The sequence below is a fragment of the Ranitomeya imitator genome, chromosome 9 (genome assembly GCF_032444005.1).
Source record: "Ranitomeya imitator isolate aRanImi1 chromosome 9, aRanImi1.pri, whole genome shotgun sequence".
Lineage (NCBI taxonomy): Eukaryota > Metazoa > Chordata > Amphibia > Anura > Dendrobatidae > Ranitomeya > Ranitomeya imitator.
Window position 1 is genome coordinate 28,807,353 of NC_091290.1, and position 24,758 is coordinate 28,832,110.

A 24,758-nucleotide genomic window follows, 5' to 3' on the forward strand; every position below is an offset into this window, starting at 1 on the left:
GCAATATACTACGTCACTGAGCAATATACTACATGACAGGGCAATATACTACGTGGCTGGGCAATATACTACATGACAGGGCAATATACTACGTGGCTGGGCAATATACTACGTCACTGAGCAATATACTACGTGGCTGGGCAATATACTACGTCACTGAGCAATATACTACATGACAGGGCAATATACTACGTGGCTGGGCAATATACTACATGACAGGGCAATATACTACGTGGCTGGGCAATATACTACATGACAGGGCAATATACTACGTGGCTGGGCAATATACTACGTCACTGAGCAATATACTACGTGGCTGGGCAATATACTACATGACAGGGCAATATACTACGTGGCTGGGCAATATACTACGTCACTGAGCAATATACTACATGACGGCAATATACTACGTCACTGAGCAATATACTACATGACAGGGCAATATACTACGTCACTGAGCAATATACTACATGACAGGGCAATATACTACGTCACTGAGCAATATACTACGTGGCTGGGCAATATACTACGTGACTGGGCAATATACTACGTGACTGGGCAATATACTACGTGGCTGGGCAATATACTACGTGACTGGGCAATATACTACGTGGCTGGGCAATATACTACATGACAGGGCAATATGCTACGTGGCTGGGCAATATACTACGTCACTGGGCAATATAATAATAATCTTTATTTTTATATAGCGCTAACATATTCCGCAGCGCTTTACAGTTTTGCACACATTATCATCACTGTCCCCGATGGGGCTCACAATCTAGAATCCCTATCAGTATGTCTTTGGAATGTGGGAGGAAACCGGAGTGCCCGGAGGAAACCCACGCAAACACAGAGAGAACATGCAAACTCTTTGCAGATGTTGTCCTGGGTGGGATTAGAACCCAGGACCCCAGCGCTGCAAGGCTGCTATGCTAACCACTGCGCCAATATACTACGTCACTGGGCAATATACTACATGACAGGGCAATATACTACGTCACTGGGCAATATACTACGTCACTGGGCAATATACTACGTGACTGGGCAATATACTACGTCACTGGGCAATATACTACATGACTGGGCAATATACTACGTCACTGGGCAATATACTACGTGACTGGGCAATATACTACGTCACTGGGCAATATACTACATGACTGGGCAATATACTACATGACTGGGCAATATACTACATGACTGGGCAATATACTACGTCACTGGGCAATATACTACATGACAGGGCAATATACTACGTCACTGGGCAATATACTACGTGACTGGGCAATATACTACGTCACTGGGCAATATACTACATGACTGGGCAATATACTACATGACTGGGCAATATACTACATGACTGGGCAATATACTACATGACTGGGCAATATACTACGTGGCTGGGCAATATACTACGTGGCTGGGCAATATACTACGTGACTGGGCAATATACTACGTGGGCTGTGCAATATACTATGTGACTGGGCAATATAGTACGTCACTGGGCAATATACTACGTGGCTGGGCGCTGATTGGTCTCACAGCTGCCGAGACCAATCAGCGAATGAATAACCGTGACAGAAGGACAGACAGACGGAAGTGATCTTTAGACAATTATATAGTAGATATATATATATATATATATATATATATATATATATATATATATATATATATATATAAATATATAAAAATCTTTTATTGGCCACTAGGTCTAAAACTAGACTCACATTTCCAGCTTTCTACAGATCACTTTTTGGTAGTCTTATTATCATTATTACACTGATAATGTACAATGACTGATAACACCTCTATATACAGTAGATAACACAGGATCCACCATTCACAATAGGTGATGTCACAGCTCACCTCCTCCTCCTCTACAATGACTGATAACACCTCTATATACAGTAGATAACACAGGATCCACCATTCACAATAGGTGATGTCACAGCTCACCTCCTCCTCCTGTACAATGACTGATAACACCTCTATATACAGGAGATAACACAGGATCCACCATTCACAATAGGGGATTTCACAGCTCACCTCCTCCTCCTCCTGTACAATGACTGATAACATCTCTATATACAGTAGATAACACAGGATCCACCATTCACAATAGGTGATGTCACAGCTCACCTCCTCCTCCTCCTGTACAATGACTGATATCACCTCTATATACAGTAGATAACACAGGATCCACCATTCACAATAGGTGATGTCACAGCTCACCTCCTCCTCCTGTACAATGACTGATAACATCTCTATATACAGTAGATAACACAGGATCCACCATTCACAATAGGTGATGTCACAGCTCACCTCCTCCTGTACAATGACTGATATCACCTCTATATACAGTCGATAACACAGGATCCACCATTCACAATAGGTGATGTCACAGCTCACCTCCTCCTCCTGTACAATGACTGATAACAGCTCTATATACAGTAGATAACACAGTGATATGAAAAAAATATGAATAAAAAATGCATGTAACATAAAAAATACACCGTAATTTAAGCAGTAGGACAATTGCTGATGACATTCCCCTGAGCCCTGATTAGTTGATGTCTTTCTTTTAGACATGCTTTAATAAATGAGGTTTATGTCCCCATAATAATCTCATAGCAGTGTCAGGCGCAGTGCTGTAATAGCAATATGAGCCACGGCCAACGGTGTCCTGATAAGAAAGCCAAACACATCGCCTCATAGCAGCCCAACCTCACCATAACTGCACCAGATACATTTCACATTTTCATAAATCTACTTAATAGATGTAACAAGCGATCGACCAATCTGCACCTTTCACTTCCGGCGGCTAAAATGCTCTCAACAGAAACAATGTATAAAAACATGTATAAATATTTATTGTTTGTTGTTGTTTTTCTTTTCTTTTTTTTACCAAGTTTTCCGAACACTAATCTGTTGTTTCTATCTCGGAAGACGATTTGCATTTACAGCTCTACTCAAGTTAGTTATGAATGACTGGGCTGACGCCAGGTCAGGACGTGTTTGCAAAAACATTTCACCTCTATGCCAACCCCACGTTCCCACATTGTCAGTTCACTGTTGGAGTTACTAATTGTGGAGCAAAAATAAAAATGATGTTGACATTACCTTTTGCACAAATGCAGAATTAATGTAACATTCCATGCTGAGCCGTTATGATGTTGAAGCTTACATATTAGTTTAGATCATACATGTCAAACTCTGGCCTGCAGGGAAAGTATATCTGGCCTGCGACACCAGGTGGGACCTGCGACGCCGGACAATACCCCCGCCTGGCATAGTATTTTCAACTATATCGGCACCCTGGATGCCGATACAGTAGAAAGCAATGATGGAGACGGGAGCGTCAGCTGACACTCCCTCCGCCATCATTTGCCCTCTGCATCTAACATCTCAGCACATCGGGCACAAATACATCATTACAACACCCCCACTGTGCTAAGTAGTGCAGGGGATCAGAATATGCAGAGACCGGAGCAGCGGGGAAACAAGCAGAGGTGAGTATTTTTTGTTTCTTTACGTGGGGACCATTATACTGAGTGGAGCACTCTGTACTGTAAGGAGGCAATACCAGGCCCATTATACAGTATGGAGGACTATGTGGGCCCATTATACTATATGGAGGACTATGTGGTGCTATTATACTGTATGGAAGGCAATGCAGGGCCCATTATACTGTATAGAGGACTATATGGGATCATTATACGGTATGGAAGGCAATGCAGGGCCCGTTATACTGTATGGAGGACTATTTTGGGCCATTATACTATATAGAAGGCAATGCAGGATGCAGGGCCCATTATACTGTATGGATGACTGGATGCTGATACAGTTGAAAGCAATGATGGAGGAGGAAGCATCAGCTGATGCTCCCTCCGCCATCATTCTCTATCTGCATCTAATGTCTCAGCACAGCTGGCAGAATGACGCCATTACAATGCGCCCACTGTGCCAAGTAATGCAGAGACCGGAGCAGCGGAGGAAAAAGCAGAGGTAAATATCTTTTGTTTCCTTATGTAGGGCCCATTATACTGTATAGAAGACTATGTGAGATCATTATACTGTATGGAAGGCAATGCAGGGCCCAATATACTTTATGGATGACTATCTGGGGCCTTTATACTGTTTAGAAGCAATGCAGGACCCATTATACTGTATGGAGGACTATCTGGGGCCATTATACTGTATAGAAGGCAATGCAAGGCCCACTATACTGTATGGAGGACTATGTGGGACAAATATACTGTTTGGAAGGCAATGAAGGGCCCATTATACGGTATGGAGCACTATGTGGGGCCATTATACTGTATGGAAGGCAACGCAGGGCTCACTATATAGTATGGAGGAGTATGTGGGGCCATTATACTGTATAGAAAGTAATGCAGGGCCCATTATACTGTATGGAGGACTATGTGGAGCCATTATACTGTATGGAAGGAAATGCAGGGCCCACTATACTGTATGGAGGACTATGTGGGGCCATTATACTGTATGAAAGGCAATGCAGGGCCCATTATACTGTATGGAGGACTATGTGGGGCCATTATACTGTATGGAAGGCAATGCAGGGCCCACTATACTGCATGTAAGACTATGTGGGGCCATTATACTGTATGGAAGGAAATGCAGGGCCCACTATACTGTATGGAGGACTATGTGGGGCCATTATACTGTATGAAAGGCAATGCAGGGCCCATTATACTGTATGGAGGACTATGTGGAGCCATTATACTGTATGAAAGGCAATGCAGGGCCCATTATACAGTATGGAAGACTATGTGGAGCCATTATACTGTATGGAAGGCAATGGAGGGCCCTTTATACGGTATGGAGGACTATGTGGGGCCATTATACTGTATGGAAAGCAATGCAGGGCTCACTATAAGGTATGGAGGAGTATGTGGGGCCATTATACTGTATAGAAGGCAATGCAGGGCCAATTATACTGCATGAGGACTATGTGGAGCCATTATACTGTATGGAAGGCAATGCAGGGCCCATTATACGGTATGGAGGAGTATGTGGGGCCATTACACTGTATAGAAGGCAATGCAGGGCCAATTATACTGCATGAGGACTATGTGGAGCCATTATACTGTATGGAAGGCAATGCAGGGCCCACTATACTGTATGGAGGACTATGTGGGGCTATTGTACTGTACGGAAGGCAATGCAGGGCCAATTATACGGTATGGAGGACTATGTGGGGCCATTATACTGTATGGAAGGCAAAGCAGGGCCCACTATACTGTATGGAGGACTATGTGGGGCTATTGTACTGTATGGAAGGCAATGCAGGGCCAATTATACGGTATGGAGGACTATGTGGGGCCATTATACTGTATGGAAGGCAATGCAGGGCCCATTGTACTGTATGAAGGACTATGTGGGGCATTGTACTGGGCGGAAGGCAATGCAGGGCTCATTATACGGTATGGATGACTATGTGTGGCCATTATACTCTATGGAGGAATATGTGGGACCATTATACTGTATGGAGGACTATGTGGGGCCATTATACTGTATGGAAGGCAAGGCAGGGCTCACTATACTGTATTGAGGACTATGTGGGGTCCATTACACTGAGTGAGGATTATAATTGAGGAATCATACTGTGATGGGATCACCATACTTTGCCAAGGTAATTAAGGGAGGATAGGTACAGTAGGGTCATCATATCATGAATGTGGAGGGTCCTGTGGAGGAATTCTCTGTGAGGGCATCATACTGTGGTTGGGGGCACTTTTGTTTGCATCATACTTTATCTGCATTATTTAAGATTTTTTTAATCCTTTGTTATTACTTATTTAAATTAGGGCATTGGGTCATATGCTTTTTACTGCTCTTACTTAACATATTATATTATTCCAATATTTTATTCTACTACCGGTATCTATTAATTAAAATGTACTTTGTTGTTAGCACAAGCTTTTTAAGCTGTTTCCATTTCAAAAGGTTCACTGTTACATTCGTTGATAAGGAAAAACTTCCTCAATTGTAGACATTTTTTTTATAAATATCAAGGTTGGCCGCATCTTTGTCCAAGTTATTAGTTTAATTCTGTGTATTTGAGTTTGACTTCCCTGTTTTAGATATTCGGTTTCGTTGTAAGCAATTGTTTGACCGAGGTGTTTGCAGGATGCTTATGCTACGAATACAAAACTTTACAAAACTCTGCTCGCATGCATTTTAGGAGACTGGCAAGCAAGGAAAGGAAGCCAAAAGCAAACCTAAAAACACAAATTTACTGCATCAAACGGCTTCAGTCACCGTGAGCAGGGGCTACGAGAACGTCCCGAGACTTTGACTGACAGCTCTGCACTAATACACTCTAAAGCTGGATGTCAATCAAAGTGCCATGGAACAGGGCCGGCTCCAGGTTTTTGAGGGCCCCGGGCGAAAGAGTCTCAGTGGGCCCCCCCTTTAACACATACCCCGATTCATGATCGCATATAAACACAGCCATGTAGTATATAACACTGCCCACGTAGTATATAGCAGCCCATGTAGTATATAGCAGCCCACGTAGCATATAGCAGCCCATGTAGTATATAGCACAGCCCACGTAGTATATAGCAGCGCAGCCCACGTAGTATATAGCAGCCCACGTAGTATATAGCAGCGCAGCCCACGTAGTATATAGCAGCGCAGCCCACGTAGTATATAGCAGCGCAGCCCACGTAGTATATAGCAGCGCAGCCCACATAGTATATAACAGCGCAGCCCACGTAGTATATAGCAGCGCAGCCCACGTAGTATATAGCAGCGCAGCCCACGTAGTATATAGCAGCGCAGCCCACGTAGTATATAGCAGCGCCACTCACTCAGGCACTGGTAGGACTAGGAGCTCCTCCTGAATCTGCCTCATAACTTCAGCAGCACGGCAGCCAGCCAGGGGCGGAGATCAGAGCAGAGAACGTGCTCTCTCCGCCCACAAACAATGTCACACTGGCTGCCTTCTCTTAATCCCTATGTGTGCCTGCCTGGCTGCACTGACTGAGTGAGAAGATGCTTGTGTCAGAGCTGGCACATAGGGGTTAAGAGAATGCAGCCAGCAGTAACTTTGTGGGCGGAGAGAGCACGTTATCTCCTGCTCTGCTCTCCCAGCTGTATCTATGACAGCGTGAGTGGGCCCCCTTCTCTCCCCAGGGCCCCGGCATTTGCGCAGGTGCGCCGGGTGCTGACGCCGGCCCTGCCGTGGAATGCGAACATACGACACTCACGGTGTACCGAGAGGTGAGTGTAGCCACGCCGCTACGCCTCTACGACTGAAAGCCGGCAGCTCTCGGGAGGAATAAAGTTAATTTTCTTCCAAGAGCCACACTTTGGCTATGTTCCCACCATGAGCTTTTGGAAGATTTTCAGTTTTGCAGATTTTCAAAAAAACGCAATTAACTTATTTTACTTATTAGGTGCACAAATGCTAAAGAAAATCTGCAACAACAAAAACTCATTAAAAGCTCATGGTGGGAGCATAGCATTTGAGAGCGGTGGTCAGACACCTTTCGAACACTATTAACTTTCAGATTAACCCCATATCTGCAGATTAATATCACTATCCGACCAGACAGGTTCCCTTTAAAGTATAAAACTTGTTAAAACCTCCAAAAAAATGAAAGCTCCTTTTGTTCTACCATTGCCAAGTTCTTCTTCCTCTTGTTGGACGCACAATGAACTGTGATAGATAATAAATGGTCACTTCATCAGAAACTTGTGCCCTTTCGCCATTGGAGCTTCTCTGCATGAAAAGTCCACAATAACCTTTTTTTTTTTTAAAGGGATTGTCCATTATATTTTAACCGATATGTTGGGGGCAGGTTTTCCTCCTACACTTATTAGTGCTTGCTTCCCCACTGTCTGACCAGCCGTACAGTCCACAATATGGCCATCGATGGAGAATCATGAGACCAAATCTGTCCATCGAGGCTGATTGAAAATTGAAAAACAAACTTCTCCTGTGCAAAAAATGTTCCCTTTATAAAAAAAATTTAATTATCTTGTAAAAGAAAATGATTTTTAAAGAGAGGAAACATAACCGATGCCCAGTCCTCGAGCTCCAAAAAGAAACAGTTGACTCAGTGATCAAGTTACACTTTTATAATAAATTTACACGCTACTGCTGAGTTGCTGTTCAGCGGATTCACGTGAACTGCATACTCTCCATTTATCGCTTCCTGTTCTGGAAGCCGAAAGTCTGTAGCTCATATGACTTGCATAAAATGTACCAAAGAAACAAGTGTGAAGTATTAGATTGTAAGAAGTAAGGAGGTGACGTGAACAAAGCAACTCATCCCACCGACCAACAAGTGCGCACTTAGTGATGGAGGCTGGAAGGGAGGCTGCCGCTTCTGTAGATAGGGCGATAACTTCCTTCAGTAGGCTACCTAATCTCATGTAAATAGTAAAGCATATAAATCTGCTTAGACCTTAAAGGGGTTGTCCACTAATACGATATTGATGACCCTTAGGTCAGTGGGGGTCCAGCAGTTGACATACGCACTGTCCGGCTGTCGCCAGGTCTGTCGGTGGCTGGATGCTAACAGTGTATGGAGCAGAGCATCATGGTTGCGTATACTGTGTAGTAGCCACTCCCGGATCCTGCAGTTCTACTTATATTAATTTCAAAGCTGCTGTGCTTGGGTTTCCCTGACGTCCCATAGACAATGAATGGAGAAGAGGTCGAGCATGTGCATCACCGCTACATTCAAAACAGGATTCTGCAAGGTTACAGAGGCCCATTCTCTAGTTCCTTGGGTGTCCCAGCACATAGAACCAGGCAATCAGTCATTTATAGAGATTTGCAGGACACTTCTCCCTTGGACAAGTCAGTAGCCAATGGCTACTGGGTGGGAGCCCTGTGGATCACCTACTACGTACCAGATTTGCAGGACGCTTCTCCCTTGGCCACGTCAGTAACCCAAGGTTGCTGGATGAGAGCCCTGTGGATCACCTGCTATTTACCAGATTCGCAGGACACTTCTCCCTTGGCCAGGTCAGTAACCCATGGGTGCTGGAAGGGAGCCCTGTGGATCACCTACTGCCTACCAGATTCGCAGGACCCTTCTACTTTGGCCAGGTCAGTAACCTATGGCTACTTGGTGGGAGCCCTGTGGATCACCTACTGCCTACCAGATTCGCAGGACACTTCTACCTTGGCCAGGTCAGTAACCCATAGCTACTGGGTGGGAGCACTGTGGATCACCTACTACGTACCACATTTGCAGGAAACTTCTCCCTTGGCCAGGTCAGTAACCCATGGCTACTGGGTGAGAGCCCTGTGGATCACCTACTATGTACCAGATTTGCATGACACTTCTCCTTTGGCCAGGTCAGTAACCCATGGCTACTGGGTGAGAGCCCTGTGGATCACCTACTATGTACCAGATTTGCATGACACTTCTCCTTTGGCCAGGTCAGTAACCCATGGCTACTGGGTGAGAGCCCTGTGGATCACCTACTATGTACCAGATTTGCATGACACTTCTCCCTTGGCCAGGTCAGTAACCCATGGCTACTGGGTGAGAGCCCTGTGGATCACCTACTATGTACCAGATTTGCATGACACTTCTCCTTTGGCCAGGTCAGTAACCCATGGCTACTGGGTGAGAGCCCTGTGGATCACCTACTATGTACCAGATTCGCAGGACACTTCTCCTTTGGCCAGGTCAGTAACCCATGGCTGCTGGGTGAGAGCCCTGTGGATCACCTACTACGTACCACATTTGCAGGAAACTTCTCCCTTGGCCAGGTCAGTAACCCATGGCTGCTGGGTGAGAGCCCTGTGGATCACCTACTATGTACCAGATTTGCATGACACTTCTCCCTTGGCCAGGTCAGTAACCCATGGCTACTGGGTGAGAGCCCTGTGGATCACCTACTATGTACCAGATTCGCATGACACTTCTCCTTTAGCCACGTCAGTAACCCATGGCTGCTGGGTGAGAGCCCTGTGGATCACCTACTACCTACCGATGTTACCGGTTCCTTTTTTAAATAAGGGTTATCCAGGCTTGGGGTTCAAGTCTGCAGTCACTCTGTGTGACTGCAGACTTGTGAATCCTCACAATGCGCTGTCAAGGCGTTCCACTACTGGCGGCAGTAGCGGGCAGACGCGTGACCGCAAATATGCAATTTGCATACTCGCAGAGACATGCCAACGAGAAGTGTGCAACCTCCCTCAATGCATTAATTGAGTGAGTGCAGACATGTCTAGTCGGAATGTGGCTGTAGAATGCATATCACATACCAGCAGATACATGACCGCCCACTCCGTGCTGTGAGGATTCACAAGTCTGCAGTCACATAGAGTGATGCAGACTAGAGATTCAAGCCTGGACTGGCCTTTAACTGGTCTGGGCAGATGTCATCGTTGTGGTGTGATTCATATTTGACATCATACCAGGCCAGATAAGAAAGAGTGGGAGATGCCAACAAGTAAAAGGCGAATAGCAGGGTTTCCATCCAGCCGCCACAGAATTCTAACCTGTGAATGTATTTGCTTATCTCTACCAAGTTATGGATAGGCAGTAGCTCACTATTTTGGGAATATCCCTTTAAAAAAGAAAAAGGATTACTTGCTGATCAGTGGGGATTCGACCACTGGGATCTACATTGTTCTCAGGATTGTGGATTTGGAATCCCGAGACTGAGAGCCCCATCTTCAATGGAGTAGAGATGCACACGCTAGACCTCCGCTCCATTGACTGTTAATGGGCTGTAGACAATAGCAGAGGACTGCGTTCAGCTTTCTCCGGCAGTCCCATAGCCAATAAATAGAGTGAATATCGAGCATGTGCACATCTGCTCCATTCAACACAGGGTTGAAAAGACCCATTCTCCCTGACCTTGGGATTACAGGGATCCCAGCAGTCAGAACCCAGAGCAGTAAGCAGGTTATCCACTATCATGTGGATGAGGAATAACTTGTGTTTTTGGTAATAAATCTTTAAGAACTAGACAATATACTGCTACGTACAGTACAGACCAAAAGTTTGGACACACCCTCTCATTTAAAGATTTTTCTGTATTTTCATGACTATGAAAATTGTACATTCACACTGAAGGCATCAAAACTACGAATTAACACATGTGGAATTATATACTTAACAAAAAAGTGTGAAACAACTGAAATTATATATTATATTCTAGGTTCTTCAAAGTAGCCACCTTTTGCTTTGATGACTGCTTTGCACACTCTTGGCATTCTCTTGATGAGCTTCAAGAGGTAGTCACCGGGAATGGTTTTCAATTCACAGGTGTGCCCTGTCAGGTTTAATAAGTGGGATTTCTTGCCTTATAAATGGTGTTGGGACCATCAGTTGTGTTGTGCAGAAGTCTGGTGGATACACAGCTGATAGTCCTACTGCATACACTGTTAGAATTTGTATTATGGCAAGAAAAAAGTAAAGAAAAATGAGTAGCCATCATTACTTTAAAAAATGAAGGTCAGTCAGTCTGAAAAATTGGGAAAACTTTGTAAGTGTCCCCAAGTGTAGTGGCAAAAACCATCAAGCACTACAAAGAAACTGGCTCACATGAGGACCGCCCCAGGAAAGGAAGACCAAGAGTCACCTCTGCTTCTGAGGATAAGTTTATCCGAGTCATCAGCCTCAGAAATCGCAGGTTAACAGCAGCTCAGATTAGAGACCAGATCAATGCCACACAGAGTTCTAGCAGCAGACACATCTCTACAACAACTGTTAAAAGGAGACTTTGTGCAGAAGGCCTTCATGGTAAAATAGCTGCTGGGAAACCACTGCTAAGGACAGGCAACAAGCAGAAGAGACTTGTTTGGGCTAAAGAACACAAGGAATGGACATTAGACCAGTGGAAATCTGTGCTTTGATCTGATGAGTCCAAATTTGAGATCTTTGGTTCCAAACACCGTGTCTTTGTGTGACGCAGAAAAGGTGAACAGATGGACTCTACATGCCTGGTTCCCACCGTGAAGCATGGTGGAGGACGTGTGATGTGTGGGGGTGCTTTGCTGGTGACACTGTTGGGGATTTATTCAAAATTGAAGGCATACTGAACCAGCATGGCTACCACAGCATCTTGCAGCGGCATGCTATTCCATCCAGTTTGCGTTTAGTTGGACCATCATTTATTTTTCAACAGGACGATGACCTCAAACACACCTCCAGGCTGTGTAAGGGCTATTTGACCAAGAAGGAGAGTGATGGGGTGCTACGCCAGATGACCTGGCCTCCACAGTCACCAGACCTGAACCCAATCGAGATGGTTTGGGGTGAGCTGGACGGCAGAGTGAAGGCAAAAGGGCCAACAAGTGCTAAGCATCTCTGGGAACTCCTTCAAGATTGTTGGAAGACCATTTCTGGTGACTACCTCTTGAAGCTCATCAAGAGAATGCCAAGTGTGTGCAAAGCAGTCATCAAAGCAAAAGGTGGCTACTTTGAAGAACCTAGAATATAAGACACTAGATGGTGGCCCAATTCTAACGTATCGGGTATTCTAGAATATGTACGTAGTATATAGCACAGGCTACGTATTATATTGCACAGTGACGTAGTATATAACACAACCGACGTAGTATATAACATAGCTGCATCGTATATAACAGAGCTATGTAGTATGTAACACAGCGTACGTAGTATATAGCAGACCTACGTAGTATATAACACAGCCACGTAGTGTATTGCACAGCTATGTAGTATATTGGTCAGCGATGTAGAATATAGCAGAGCCCACGCAGTATGTAACATAGCCCAAGTAGCATATAGCAATGTGGGCACTATATGCGTGGTTAAAAAAGACTTAAAATACAAAATAAACATATACTCACCTTCCGAAGGCCCCTTGTAGTCCTGGCCCTGTGTGCGGTGCACGCGGCAGCTTCCGGTCCCAGGGTTGGTATGAGCGCAGGACCAACCTGCAGACCAACCGCAGACGCAGCATCAATAGTAAAAAGTTGGTCACACACAGTTATTAGCTGAGTTAACGGAGTACATTACACCGCAGTCCGTTAACTCTGGCATTAGCCTTGTGTGAGCGCTCAGCGCTGACTGCAGGGCGGTAAAGCAGCGGCCATTTCGCTGCCAGACTATGGCTGTCGCTGATTCATCGTGGCAATGGTCGTGGGCATTTTGCCACGACCAATCAGCGACTTGGATTTCCATGACAGACAGAGGCCGCGACCAATGAATATCCGTGACAGACAGAAAGACAGACAGACAGACGGAAGTGACCCTTAGACAATTATATTAGTAGATAATTTCAGTTGTTTCACACTTTTTTGTTAAGTATATAATTCCACATGTGTTAATTCATAGTTTTGATGCCTTCAGTGTGAATTTACAATTTTCATAGTCATGAAAATACAGAAAAATCTTTAAATGAGAAGGTGTGTCCAAACTTTTGGTCTGTACTGTATATAGTAAGGAAGGATTAAACAGGAAAGTCATACAAATTGCACTTGTAACCACTTTGGCTTACTCAACGGTTGAGTCGCTGCTTTCTTCACTTCACAGCTTTAAAAGGTACAAAAACTAAGTCCTAAACCACAATGCATGTATAAAGTCACCACAGTGGTGTTCAGCAAACCAGATGTAGACCAGAAAAAAATGTATATTATGAAAGCTATGAAACTACATTTTCCCAGCACAAATAAGCAAGGTTTATACTTTGTTTAAGTATACAGTCAGGGCGGCAATGATCATCCTTCGGGGTGGCTATTGAGGGCTTTCATTAAATGGGTGAACATTAAAGTGGCTCTTCAGGCCTTTAAGACCTTTTGGGGGCATTTTTTTTTAATGCAAGTCGTTTTGGCTAAAAATTATTTTTGCAGGGTTTTTTCTAACCGTTTCACTTCTACATCCTCTATGTATACCAGTACATAACCCATCCTCTATGTACATCAGTACATAACCCTTATCTCTCTTCTTCTAAAATCCTTATGACAACATCAAAACTCAACTTTTATGTCGTTACAAATCAACTTAGACCATGCTGGGTTTGGGGGAAAAAATGCCAAAGACATGAAAAAGGCACCAAAACTGAAAAATATTCTTTAAAAGAAGACTGTTTGAACTGTGGTTCATATTTATAGCCAAGATCTAACCATTATGGTTTTTGTCGCAAAAAGAGAGACTAAAAATGGTGACATCAGTACCGGTACCTGCGCTGCCTCTGTTTCAATTGCCAGATGACGCCACGCTCTTGATGCAGACGACAGTTCTAGTTTTGTGTCGTCTCAGAGGCTGGTTTCACACGTCCAGATAATTCCGGTACCGGAAAAAATCGGTACCGGAATTATCCGTGTCCGTGTGCCCCTCACGTGGGGCCGCTGATTACAGTAATGAATATGCGTCTCATTACTGTAAATGAGCGGCCCCACGTGACCGCATACAGGAGAAGATGCGGCCAGAACAGGAAGCAGCGACAGCCAACGAGGGAGCTTGTTCAGTATTTTCAGAACAGCGGGGGGGGGGGGGGGGGCGCACAAGGGGTGGGAGGGCGGGGGTTGCGCACAAGGGGTGGAGGGCTGGGCACATAGATCTTTATTTTAAACACTATTATTCATATCTTCTCTGCAGCAAACGCTGCTGCAGGGAAGATATGAATCGCGGCTTCAGCACCAGTGGGGGGGGACAGCGCTTAATGTAGCGCTGTCTCCTGCACGACACACGGACTGCACACGGACAACATCTGTGTGCGGTACGTGTTTTACACGGACCCATTGACTTTAATGGGTCCGTGTAATACGTGCGCTCCCACGAACACTGACATGTCTCCGTGTTTGGCACACGGAGACACGGTCTGCAAAAAATCAATGACATCTGCACAGATGCATTGATTTTGATGTGTCTTCGTGTGTCAGTGGCTCCGGTACGTGAGGAAACTGTCACCTCACGTACTGGAGACACTGACGTGTGAAACAGGTCTGTGGTTTGGGTGGGACTGCAAGCTATTTAAGCTCCTGAAATCCTGCAGTTCACTGCCAGTTATAATCTGATTTGCTTCTCACTGGACATTTTTTCCTTTTGGCCTCGGCTTGTTTTTTGACTAGTCTCCTTCACGATTTGGTCCCTATGCCAACCTCTTGATTCTGACCTGGCAACCCAACTATTGTCTAGCCTCTGGTTCGCTCTTCTGGATAGCAATTCTTCTGTCGAAGAAATCCAGTGGACCCAGGTTTAAGACCAGATCTTTGTCCAGGTGTCAACACCGGGGCTCCTCTGGAATTTGCCAGATGGATTGGCTTGTGCCGATGTAGTCTTTTTCAGCCTGCGCCCTTCGACAAATGTAACACAAATGTTGTGAAAAACGTAGTGTTTTTACAAAATTAAATTTTTACAAAAAAATGCTCTTTACAGAAAGTCATAGGGGAGGGATTTTTTAAGTCTGTTTTACTTGTGGCTGCATCGCCGTTAGTTGTGCCAAATTTTTAAAGGGATGCACATTGTGTGATAAATTTGGAGCATCGTAAGATATTACAATAATGTCTAGAAATGTTTCTCTACTTTTTACGCAACCCCCGTGATAGAATGACTTTGCAACATTTAAAAAAAAAGAAGTTGAGATGATCAAAAAGTTTTCCAGTACCTTTGTTCAGGTAGTATGTGACCGTTGGACCAGAGCCCTATGAACCTCCTCCTGCCCGCAAACGTCTCTGCCACCTATTCTGATTAGTAAGTCAGATGAGATGCCACCATGCCGGCAAGTAGGCGGGTCACAAAGCTCTGATCTTGGATTATGGTCCTTCAAATCTTTTTGGATCATCTCTAAAGACAAATCATAAATATGGCTAAACCGGGAAAATGTCAAGGCATCACCTACATGGACAATCTCAAAACAAAAATTTGGCGCTTGGCCCAAAATGCTTATAAAATGGCACACAACTTTTATAAATCTTCCTAAGGCTAAGTTCACACTGGACGTTATGGCTGCTTTTTTATGCTTTTTTTAATGCAAATTTCCAGCTGCGTTTTACAGTAATGACAAAGCTCATGAGATTTCAGAAATCTCATGCACACATTGTTTTTTCGTCAGCAGTATTTTATGCTTTGCATGGTTTTTTTGGACAATAGAGAATGTCACGTCTTTCAGCATTTTTTCATCATTTTTCACCCACTGACTTGAAAAAACGCACCAAAAAACACAGTTATTGGGTTCTGCTCTGTTTTTTTTTATGCCAAAAACTGATTCTATGGAATAGGAGTTTTTTCAACACTAAAGTTAAAACCGCCGCACAAAAAAACTCTGCCAAAAGGCAAGAAAAAACAAGGAAAACATACTTATTTTTTCTGCAGCATCTTTCCTGCCAAGAGATCAGGTTTTGCCGTGGGAAAAAAAAAAATGCGAAAAAAAGGCAAAAAAAAAAAATGAAAAACAAATTAAAATTTTTTTCGTCATTGTACATAATCGAAAAATGATGCTTTTTGGGGTATATTTTCCTATATTTTTTGCCATGTTTAAACAATGCTACAGCCGAATGTTAGATTGAACACACGTTGGTATTTTTACTATTGCACCATTTTGGCCATTTTTTCTGAAAACACAGGGGTGTGTGTCATGCATTACTCCAAAGGCTTCTCTATGGGAAAAATAAAATTATGTGTGATGAAAAACATGAGTCAACAAACATAGAACGGCACAAGAAACAGGAAAAAATGTATAAAATTCACAGTGGGGTTTTTTTGTTGCGGACTAAAAACAGACGTTGCTAAAAAGTGTAACAAAGCCTTAAATCTGATTGCTCCTACCATCCAAATACATGACAGCAAAACATTGCCGTACTCTAATCATTTACAGCATGCACCAGCCTAATGAAAATAATCATGTTTCCAAAAATTCCATGTCACTCTGCAAGCAATGATCTACTTTGTATGTGTGAACGCCGAGTGTTTCAAAAGTGTAATTTATATGATAATGTGAAACGCCGGAGAAAACCCCCAACAGGTTCCAGTAGGGTAAAATAATAAGACATATTATATGTGCCATTTTACTTTCCTGGTCCCTGCCATGCCTTTTGTGCGGGTATGTGCACACACAACTTTCCACAGAGAAAAGGCAGCGTCAAAAATGCTGTTTGATTTGTTGTATCTTGAAATTTGCGAGGTAATCGACAAGAAAAATTGGCATACTGCGGATTTCAGTTCTACACCACCGGTTAATTTACATTTGCAGATTTTCTCTACAGCATGCACATGAGATTTTGCAAAAATCTCTTCCATAGTGCTGCTACTTTTATACTTTTAGAATATGAGTAGGTTAAAAACAACGAGTTTTTGAGGAGGTCAAAAACAACCAATTTGATATTAGGTCAAAAACAACAAGTTTTTGAGGTCAAAAGCAACAAATTTCTGAGGAGGTTAAAAACAAAAAGTTTTTGAGGAAGTCAAAAACAACAAATTTGAGAGTAGGTCAAAAACAACAAGTTTTTGAGGCCAAAAGCAACAAATTTTTGAGGAGGTTAAAAACAAAAAGTTTTTGAGAAGGTCAAAAACAACAAATTTGAGAGTAGGTCAAAAACAACAAATTTTTGAGGAGGTTAAAAACAAAAAGTTTTTGAGGAGGTCAAAAACAACAAATTTGTGAGTAGGTCAAAAACAATAAGTTTTTGAGGAGGTCAAAAACAACAAATTTTCTAGTGGAAACTGCTCCAGAAAATGCTTACTCTTTGGCTTTACGTACGCAGAGTATTTTTGCAAAGTTTTGGATACAGCTTTTGAGCAGAAACTCCAAGTTTTTGAGAAGTTTTGAGTTTTCGAGCAGCATTTGAAGAGTTTCCCCTTCTTTGCTGTGTGTACATGACATCTTTTTCAGGATGATTCCGCCTGAAAAAGCATGGTGAAACTCTCAAAAAAAATGGTAAGAATCCACAGCAATGTAAAAACGACATTGCTGTGCACATGTTCAGTCTTTTGTTACGTCTTCTAACCGCTTCATAGTTCTGAAACCCTGGAGCAGTTAAAAAAAAGGCACATGTTCATTCTTTGGGCGACTTTGTTTAGACGATATAGGAAAAAGATGCCACTGCAAAAACTAAAACAAAATTGCTGGAGGAGCCATTACGGGAAAAAGGCTTTTTAATTAAGCGGTTTTGTGAAAGAAAACCCCAGTGGCTCTGCCGTCGGATTAAAGATGCCGTCGGAATACATAGCCACTTTCTAGTCCAAAACCGCCTTAGGCCAGTCTCACACGTCCAGATAATTCCGGTACCGGAAAAATCGGTACCGGAATTATCCGTGTCCGTGTGTCTGTGTGCTCCCGTGGTACATCAGTGTGGCACACGTGCGGCACACGTGTGCCACCCGTGTGCCGACTGGGTACCACACGGTGCATGCAGGAGACAGCGCTAAAGATAAGCGCTGTCCCCTGCATCTGGTGCTGAAGCGGCCATTCATATCTTCTCTCCAGCAGCGTTCGCTGAAAAGAAGATATGAGAAATCCTTTTTTTTTTTTGTCCTCATGTTTAAAATAAAGATCCCTGTCCCCAACCCCCTCCCACCCCCTGTGCGCCCCCCCCCCCCCCCTGTTACTAAAATACTCACCCGGCTATGGGAGGTGGAGCCGCATATTCATGACTGTAATCGGCGGCACCACGTGACCGCTCATACAGGAGAAGGTGTGGCGAGGACAGGACGCGGGGGGGGGGAGGGGTGCACAGGGGGTGGTAGGGGGGTGGCGACAGGGATCTTTATTTTAAACATGAGGACAAAAAAAAAGGATTTTTCATATCTTCTTTCCAGCGAACGCTGCTGGAGAGAAGATATGAATGGCCGCTTCAGCACCACGTGGGGGGGGACAGCGCTTACAGTAGCGCTGTCTCCTGCACGGCACATGGACTGCACACGGACAGCGTACGTGTGCGGTACGTGTTTTACATGGACCCATTGACTTTAATGGGTCCGTGTAATCCGTGCGCTCCCACGAACACTGACATGTCTCCGTGTTTTGCACACACGATCCGTGAAAACACTCTGACATGTGCTGAGACACATTGCTTTCAATGTGTCTATGTGAGTCAGTGTCTCCGGTACGTGAGGAAACTGTCACCTCACGTCCCGGAGCCACTGACGTGTGAAACCGGCCTTAAAAAGGCTCCATGGCCCTGATTTGAAGCACTTTTTAAGCAGATCTGCTCCACCCAGAAATTAAACTGTGTATTTTGCATACGTGGTTGTGTAAATAACATAACTTTTTATTTTAAGGACTAATAAAATTATTTTGCATTTTTCTCTTTCAGGACACATAGGGCTGTTATCTCACGTAACCTTGTTACGTGAGTTACGTAGCCCTGTTACCTTTTTTTATGGAAATATATTTTTTTCCTCTGTTTTAATTTTACTATGGACAATTAATACAACAAAGTTTTTTTTGTTACTTATAGTTTTTTTTCCTTAAGAATTATAGATTTATAATAAAACAAAGTATTAGAGTAAGTTCCCTTTATTGCTTGTAGGTTTTGCACATTTTTGTTTATTTTTCTTTCTCGATTAACATGCGATAAATTTGCGGGACCACTGAGGTCACTCGTTACAGTGGTCTCGTGCTGCACACGATCCCTTGGATATATATAGTAAATTGAGCTGGTATCACACATCAGACATTCCCGGTCCATAATGTGCAGACTGGCTGCGGGTCTCCTGACCTGGACTCAAAAGCCTCATATGCAAATATGAGGCTGTTAAAGGTGTTGTCCATGCTTCGGGTTCAAGTCTGGAGTCGCTCTATGTGATTGCAGTCTGGTGAATCCTCATAGCGCCCAGTGTGCACACAGTCAGGATTTTACAGTGCCAGCACAACCGCGAAGCGAGCCCATGTCCGCAAAAATACATTTCGCATACATGCGGTCACATGCCCACTAGACGTGTTCGGCCTCATTCATTACAAGTGAAAAGGAAGATGCGAAGATGGACACGTCTAGTCGGAATGTCGCCTGTGGCACTGACTAATCCTGACAGAGCGCACTGTGTACACAGAGAGGATTCCCAAGTCTACAGTTATGAAGACGTGAACCTCAAGTCTGGACAACCCCTTAAAGCTCAGATAAGGAGATCCACGACCAGTCAATACATGGTGGTCCAAAATGGAGCCATAAATGTTGGATAAAACCGACCTTACTGCTAGAACAACTTCCTACCCGAGACATTTTCTCTATCACTGTGTATACTGTGCCACTAAGCGGGAAAGGGGTACGAGTCACGACTGCAGTTTTCTAGGTGGTAACAATGGGACTTTCTGCTTCCTCACCAATGATATTGGAACTTACCCTTAGAATTTTACCTGTTCATAGACATGAGATGGAAATGAAATCATGGGAACTGTCACAGAAACTGCCATGTTTGCAGAACTGCAAATTCCTGCTACAACCCGGAAAGAAGAACTTATCTCGGTAAGTCAGTATTTTTATTTCAGCATCAGAATCTTCATATAATGGCAGACTACATAAAAATATTACTAAAGTTCAAGTCAAGTTTTATTCTATATAGTTTATTCACCATTGACATGCTGTCATGCTGAGTGAGAAGCTAGGTGCACAACAACGGGAAGAAGGTGGGGAAGCCCAGACACTAGGAAAGTGGGGAGTGGAGACCCCTGGGCAGCTCTGGCAACACCCTGTCTGCCCTAAACATCCCTAAATAGGTTAAACACCTATCGCTCAGGAGGAACAGAATCCCTGACTTCCTCTAGCGATACGTCCTGGATAGGGAGGCGACAGGGTGAGCGCCAGTCAGCCCCCACTACAACTAAAGACTAAGCAGGAGGACAAACGAGGGAGTATACTTAGCTTAAGATGACACGAGAGCTCATGCCAGCAATCCTCCAAGAAGAAACTAGTTGACTATTGGCACTTCCAACAGACAGAGGTACATAGAGCTAACGCCGAACCTTGCTGAAGGGTATTTGGGTATTTAAACATAGATATTGAGTGTTTATGGTTTACTATCCCATAAGATGACCACGGTATGGTTATGAACTTTGGTGTTGGCAATTTAGAAATGCTTTAGATCTGCCTTTATTCCTGTCTGAGTCAGCCACCAATTTTCAACTAAACCCCAAATTTTAAGTTGGCTTTGTGTGGACAGAGCCTTTTTTAATCCCTGGACACAGTAAAAATGTCATGATTATTTCTAATAGTTGGGACAGTCCCTGCACGTTTGGGGCAGTTGGCTTGGATGTCAATATGCTTACAACTTTTTGGGTTGTTTGCCGGCTGTCCACTAAAAATGAGGCCGGTTTCACACGTCAGTGGCTCCAGTATGTAAGGTGACAGTTTCCTCACGTACCGGAGACACTGACTCACGTAGACACATTAAAATCAATGTGTCTCTGCACATGTCAGCGTGTTTTCACGGACCGTGTGTCCGTGTGGAAAACACGGAGACATGTCAGTGTTCGTGGGAGCGCACGGATTACACGGACCCATTAAAGTCAATGGGTCCGTGTAAAACACGTACCGCAAACGGATGTTGCCCGTGTGCAGTCCATGTGCCGTGCAGGAGAAGCGCTACTGTAAGCGCTGTCCCCCCCACGTGTGGTGCTGAAGCCGCCATTCATATCTTCTCTCCAGCAGCGTTTGCTGGAAAGAAGGAATGAATAATCTTTTTTTTAAATTTATTTTTGTTTTTAAAATAAAGTTGCCGGTAATCTGCCCCCTCCCACCCCCTGTGCCCCCCCTCCCCACTCCCCCCCGCTGGCATTAAAATACTTACCCAGCTCCCTCGGCGCTTACATCCTTTCAGCATCACTGCTTGTCCTGTATGAGCGGTCACGCGGTGCCGCACATTACAGTGATGAATATGCGGCTCCACCTCCCATAGGGCACCACGTGACCGCTCATACAGGACAAGCAGCGACGCTGAGAGGATGTAAGCGCCGAGGGAGCTGGGTAAGTATTTTAATGCCAGCGGGGGGGCGCACAGGGGGTGGGAGGGGGCAGATTACCGGCAACTTTATTTTAAAAACAAAAATAAATTTAAAAAAAAGATTATTCATTCCTTCTTTCCAGCGAACGCTGCTGGGAAGAAGGGATGAATACCGGCTTCAGCACCGCACGCAGGGGACAGTGCTTACAGTAGCGCTGTCTCCTGCACGGTCCGTGTGGTCCTCAGTCGGCACACGGGCTGCCGCACGTGTGCCACACTGATGTTCAACGTAAGCACACGGACACGGATAATTCCGGTATCGATTTTTCCGGTACCGGAATTATCTGGACGTGTGAGACTGGCCTGATAGATAGTGAGCAGTCAAACATACAGGAGTTTTTCCAGATCAGAAAAAAATGATAAAAGAACCATTACCTTGGAGAGAGATGTCGCTAGGCCGCAGGGGGACTTATTAAGTTAGTAAATGAAGGTTTGTTTGTTTTTTTTACTTTATGCCATTCCCCCTTTAGGCATTTTTTCCCATCTAGGAAAACCTATCTTAAGTTTTCAGCATTTTTCCCACACATAAAATACAAATTTACCAGGGAAAGCGAGGATAAAGAAATACATGTTTGTTTTGGTAATTGATCAAATTAAAAGTGCAAAAGAGCAGAGAGTAAACTTCTAAAGTTACGTAAAGCAAGACCTTCCCCAAATCAGCACAATATCTCATTGAAAAAAAAAAAAACGTGAATAAAAAGGAGCGCAAGATCTTAGACGAGGTTCACATCTGTGTTGGAGCCTCAGAGGTGCCATAGTTTTTGGCGAAACATATTATACCGCATTCGAAGCGATTGTATTCTATCATACAAAAGAATGGACCCCATCAATTTAATTATTCCGCACCTTAGGGCCCCTTTCAGAAGTCAGTTTTTCTCGTGCGAGTGACATCTATATTTTTCTCGGACAGCACTCATACCTATGATAGTCTATGGTGTGGATCACAAGTCTGATTTTTTCCTAAGACTCAGTGGTCCGAACAAAAGTTCAGAGACTTGATCCAAGTGTTAGGTCAAACCCGACAATGCAAGTCAATGGATCCGTGAAAAAAATCAGGACGCACTCAGATGCCATCCGTGTGCTGTCATTTTTCATGGACTGTTTGATAGGAGAAGCTGGAGAAACCTCCATCGGTTTGTTTTATTTTGTTTTTTCATCTGATGAAACTCTGACCAATTTTTGCTGGTAAAAACTGACACTGACTAAACTATGGGGAAACTCTGATAAAAAAAAAACTCTGATGAAACTCGGACCGATTGTTGCATACAAGAAAAGTCACTGATGTCCGAATGATCTATGGTTAGCGAATAACTAATCATTTTGGGAATAACCATGTGCCCCTGGCATTCATCAATAGTTTTTATTTTTCCTTTTTGAAAGTTGCTTCATTTTTATATTAAATATTTTAAAATAAATAATAAATAAATAAATGGCCCTCATATGACACAATCCAGACAGCCCACGGTCACCACTAGGTGGCGCTCACAATATAGATTCAAGTAACTCCCACTGTGACCAGTATAAACCAGCAGCAGGTACAGGGTAATATTGTTTGTGGTGGAAGCAGCGGCCGGCACCAAAGAATTTACGCCAATGTATTGCCACTTGTGCCACTGATCAGAAAAAAATAACTATAAAAAGTGGTGATGAGCGAGCGTGCTGGGACAAGGTGTTATCTGAGCATGCTCGGGTCCTTGAAAAATATGTTCGAGTCCCTGCGGCTGCACGTCTCGTGGCTTTTTGAAAGCCGCAACACATGCGGGGATACAACCCAACTTTCTCGTATGTAGAGAATAAAAAAAAAATATTTCTCCATCTTCTCCATTCACCAGTAAGCCCCAGTTCACATTTATACATCGCATTCTGCTGGATGTATTGGCTAAAAAAAAAAAAAAAAAAAAAAAAAAAGCTACATGACAGTGAGTGTGTCCCATGCTGTGTAAAAATAAAAAGGTTGCGTTCATTATTATTATTTTTTTTATTTTTTTTTTTGCATAGTGTGAACGCAGCCTAATTTTACTGATGTAGCAGAGCCAATCCTGTCATCAGGTTCCATGTCTTAGCTGTTGTTTTATATAGATTTATGTTAAAAAAATGCAGCCCCCCGAGGGTTAAACTAGAAGAAATGCCTGTGTATAACACACTGCCTCAATATTAGAGACCTGTGTACAAATAACTCACAGAAAGCCATAGACACAGTGGATCCCAGAGGAATGCAGCAGTAATGGGATGCAGGCATAGCAGAGGGGTGCAGCCAGGGACTACAACCCCCAGCATGCAGCCTGGCAGCAGAGCAGCAGTGCACCTACCTCAGCCCAGAGCTTGTGATGGGACTCAGCCCCTCTGTGTCACTTTTCAGCGCCCAGCCTCCCCCTCCTGTGGTAGAATGAGAGTTGCACTTCCTCCCTGTGCAGCATCTGGCCAGGAAACAGCAACAGATAATGAACATATTGCGTTTAACCCCAACACAACAACATCCTTCTCTGGTATGTGAGGAGCGAGGCCAGTGCCACCCAGCAGACACAGCAGCAGCCAGTGTGTGTGCCCAGCCCTGTGCCAGTCACACTGACACCAACACCCTGGGGGCACAAGCTACAATTCAATAATCAGCTCAGTGCCTGTATCAGCAGTGACCTCCTCTGTCCCAAGATAAGCCATAGTACAACTCTCACACTCACCTACTACAACTCTCACACTGACCTAGTACAACTCTCACACTCACCTACTACAACTCTCACACTCACCTAGTACAACTCTCACTCTCAGACTCACCTAGTACAACTCTCACACTCACCTACTACATCTCTCACACTGACCTAGTACAACTCTCACACTCACCTACTACAACTC

The 24,758-nt window shown here is 44.0% G+C and overlaps 1 protein-coding gene across 2 annotated transcripts in view; it reads right to left on the reverse strand.

The window, feature by feature from the left end:
• The window catches only part of RASGRP2 (RAS guanyl releasing protein 2), a 143,532-nt gene extending 119,132 nt beyond the window's left edge, over positions 1-24,400 (reverse strand). Inside the window, exon 1 of one of the 2 annotated variants that reach the window (XM_069740054.1) lies at positions 24,218-24,400. The gene's annotated coding sequence lies outside the window, so the exon portion shown is untranslated. The remainder of the gene's footprint in view (positions 1-24,217) is intronic. The other variant, XM_069740053.1, reaches the window with a different exon arrangement.
• Between the last annotated feature and the right edge of the window lie 358 nt (positions 24,401-24,758).